Source organism: Etheostoma cragini, chromosome 17, assembly GCF_013103735.1.
Source record: "Etheostoma cragini isolate CJK2018 chromosome 17, CSU_Ecrag_1.0, whole genome shotgun sequence".
In the NCBI taxonomy this organism is placed as follows: Eukaryota; Metazoa; Chordata; class Actinopteri; order Perciformes; family Percidae; genus Etheostoma; species Etheostoma cragini.
In genome coordinates this window covers 19,599,482-19,603,363 of record NC_048423.1, presented here as the reverse complement: position 1 = coordinate 19,603,363, position 3,882 = coordinate 19,599,482, and the positions used below count along the sequence as shown (strand labels likewise).

General features: G+C 38.2%; 1 long non-coding RNA gene across 1 annotated transcript in view; it reads left to right on the top strand.

Moving 5' to 3' along the window:
• The first annotated feature begins 1,440 nt into the window (after nt 1-1,440).
• LOC117960502 overlaps nt 1,441-3,882 on the top strand; it is a 6,750-nt gene continuing 4,308 nt past the window's right edge. Inside the window, exons 1-2 of the long non-coding RNA XR_004660172.1 lie at nt 1,441-1,535; nt 3,347-3,349. This is a non-coding gene — a long non-coding RNA (uncharacterized LOC117960502). The remainder of the gene's footprint in view (nt 1,536-3,346; nt 3,350-3,882) is intronic.

Below are 3,882 nucleotides of genomic sequence, written 5' to 3'. Positions count from 1 at the left end.
GTTATGACTTTGTATCATCCGTTGCCCATGTTAGATAATGGCCGAGGGCCTTGAGAGACACATCTAATAATTCACCTAAATCACTGGATTTCTCTAAAAAGGCTTTTCCGAGTGTCAGTCTTGAAATAATCAATATTTCATTATGAATAGGAAAATCTAATGAAAGAAAAAGCAGTGGACAAGAATAAATAGCATTGGAACTAAATGCTTCAAAGTAAAAGTAATGGAATTTGGAAAAGAAAAGAACACAATAGAAAGGTGCACTTGGCCTGCACACATTTAATTAATGAAAATACATCAACTAAAGTTCATCTACTTAGCAAACAAATTATTAAAATCACGGAATACATGGTTCTGCTAGTCATTCTGACACACAGTAGGCGAATGGTCGGCATTTACAGTATGTAGCCTTTTTCTACCTCACCAGACAGAGCGCTTTACAACTTGCTTCTCCTTCATCCATTCACGTAGGTGTCCGTTACGACTGTATTCAGACACGACAGGCTGGGGAAAAATGATGTAACGCTTTCTTTTTTTGTGTGTTTTTTTAGGATTTCACTGATTGCACAATTAGTCCAAAGTTTCACAACAACATTTCTGGGTTTGACTTGGCAAAAAGCTGTCCATACTTGATGTGTTTTTGGCATGACAAGGCCATGTCCAGATAATTTACAACTGTACAACTAAATATCAAACAATAATTAACTGGAGGCAACTTCCTTCTATCATTTATATTTTCTAGAGACTCAAAAAATGCTTTAAACATAACTTAGATTAAACTTGATATCTGGATATAATTCATAGGGTATGTTTTAGTTGGTGATCTCTTATTAAAGGGATTTAATGCAGTTTTGGCCATTTCTTTGCTGTCTTCTCTCTTTTTGCTGGTAGGTTTCTCCATAGAGCCCCTCCCTTTCTGCTTTGTAAAAGATATTTGGCAGCTCCTATGTTTCTGACTCATCGGTCAGTCTGCCATTTCCTCTTTCTCTCTTCCTCCGACAATGCTTTCCTAGCTTTCTGCTTTTTTTGCCGGCTCAGCCATGACGATGTGAAAAAGTCCTCCGCAACTTTGTTAGCCGGTTCCTGAATTGCCGTGTGTGTGCAGTTCTGTGAAGCAATTTGTTACATCGCGATACCTAATATCACAAGATACTACCCGACCTTGACCTTCCTAATAATCTAATTCTATAACTAGTTACTTGGGTCAAGCTGTGGCCAAGAAGACTTGAGAGCTTCAGGGCCCAGGCCTGAAGGCCTGAAGACCTCTTATTAGGTAGCAAACTAGTCTGGATCAATGGAAGTTCATATGTAGGATAGAGACGATTGCTCACCTACCGCTCTCTGTGTGTTGCCGTTCTCAAAATCCCTTTTTCTACGGGAAACGACAACAACCTTCCAATTAGCAATCTACATGGTTAAAAAGGTCATGGACCATGCAACAAGGCCGACCTGCTTGGTTCTTTCAGGTAATGATTGGAAAGATTTAATAAGAATATGTTTTTCATTTCCTCTCTAACTGGGACGTTTTAGGATAGGTACCCACGGCAATACCCTGGTAACATCATATGAGGTTCAACCATGTATCCAGCTACTTTAAATAGCTAAAAGTGAACTTAATTTAATAGTGTATGAGTCATTTTTGCAAATGTTCCTTACCCCCTGCCGCCCGCTGCTGTATCTGTGGTGTAGCCACACTTTACTCCACAGCGCTGTGGAGGGAGAGATAGGTAGATAGATAGATAGATAGATAGATAGATAGATAGATAGATAGATAGATAGATAGATAGATATTTATTGATCCTAAAAAATGGGAAATTATTGCTTATGAGGTTTAAGAATGCAAGACTAGTAGCCAATCACCTAATTATAAGGTAAATAAGCCTTTTTCGAATGGGAGAACGTTAATCCTCTTTGATATTTCATCATCATCCTATATATTTATTATACAGGAAAGTTAGAAAATTAAAAACTGGTTTTCAGCAGGTTCCCGTTCTGCAGAAACATAAAACATGGTTACAGCACGTCAGGACAAACATTAATACACGACATCGATATAGAAAAATAGATTTCGACAAATGAAATCCATAATACAGTTACATAAGGACAAAGACTTTTATACAAACCATCAGCAGGGTTGAACAAATACGGTCAGTGCAAACAAGGCTTGGACAATACATAAACAAAATTTTTTAATGTGTGCAAGTGTGGGAAGCCGATAGCTGCCACGTTTGAGCATTTTGCCTTTAACCAGGTCAAAAGTCCAATTTATGAACTAATTTATCGCAGCAGACATTTTGACTTGTTGTAGCGGGAACAGCACAGGTGGACCTACAGTAAGTACATTCAATTTGGTATTGATGACGCAAAAATAATAACTTACTCCAGTGAAATTATTAGAAATTTAGTGAGGACTAGATTAGGTTTGGCCCCAGGTGTGTGTTAAAACAGAGGGAGACAAGTCTCTGTTGATGCTTTATTACAATCAGCATCAGTATAAACATGGGGGGGGGGGGGGGGGGGGGTAGCTCTGCTATGGCTGTGTGTGTGGTAATAAAATAAACAAATAACATTGTAACGGCTACCATACACAATGCATAGGAATCATAAATGCTAGTAAATAATAACAATAAACCCACTGTTAATTACATTATCCTAATGAGCAAGGGCATTCAACAATGGCCATTATATCTGTTACCTAGGTAACCTAGGTAACAGGTGAAGAACACAAACAAGCTAACTTTTAAATTTGCCAACACTGTATAGACCAATACCACAACAGGCTTAAATGAACTGACAACATAAGTTATAAGACTTACAGTTCTCAAAGACACACACACACAACTGATTATCCTCCATACAGCTAGTCTCTTTTTCTTTTCTCTCTCTCTTTTTTCTCAGTGTGGCGTGCACGCCCGCTCGGAGTGTGAAGCGCGCGTCCGCCCTATTGTCCTACATGCGCTCACAATCACACCTGATAGACAACCTTTAGTACAAAACTAAAGTAACGAGACAGTTTTGTAGGAGTAGAAAGTACCGATATTTGTGTTAAAATGTAAGTAGTAAAAGTAAAAAGTCACCAAAAAAAAAAAATACTTAAGTAAACAAAAAATCCTGAAAAATCCACTTGAGTAGAGTAACGAAGTATTTGTACTTCGTTATTTCCCGTCACTGTTGATGACTCCTTTCCATGTAGGTGTCCTTGCTTTTCATTTATCTAACATACGCCTGCTGCTGACATGGTGAGTGTGTGCGTGATGTAACTTGTGTAACTTTGAATTGTGCGTCCTGTTTGTCTAGTTCGTTTGCTGCTGTTGTGTCACCGTGCATGCTTTTTGAATTGTGTAAGATTGTTATTTTCACTCAAATCAGAGCGCAATTCAGAAGATTAAATGTTGTAAATGTTTCTGAAACAACACAAGAATTTCATCACGTGTCCCATTGGGAAATACATGTTCAGGATGATCGGTACAAAAATATGTTTATCCGAACTATATTGATTTGGCAAAGCCATGAGGCTGTGGATTGTGAAGTGTTTTTGTCTGTCAAAAATGCAGCTTTTAGAAACATCTTCCTCAGCATGCCAGTTCATAAAATGGTGTTAGTTGAAGTCCTAGACCGTTGCTGGGGGCTTAGGTCTATGACTTCAACTAACACCCATGATGTAAACACATTTCATAACATAAGGATGTCTCCTCCTTAGATGCAAACATAAAGGTTGAACTCTGCAGAAGTCCTTGGTGAAAGGCTCATAAAGAGAAACTATGCTGAAGTCATTAAAAGTCGGGTAAGGGGATCTGTTAATGCCGATAAAGGTAATTCATTAAAGTTAATCTGTTATTTTCATACTTATTCTCTACAGTCATACTTGTTTTTAGTTAGGGC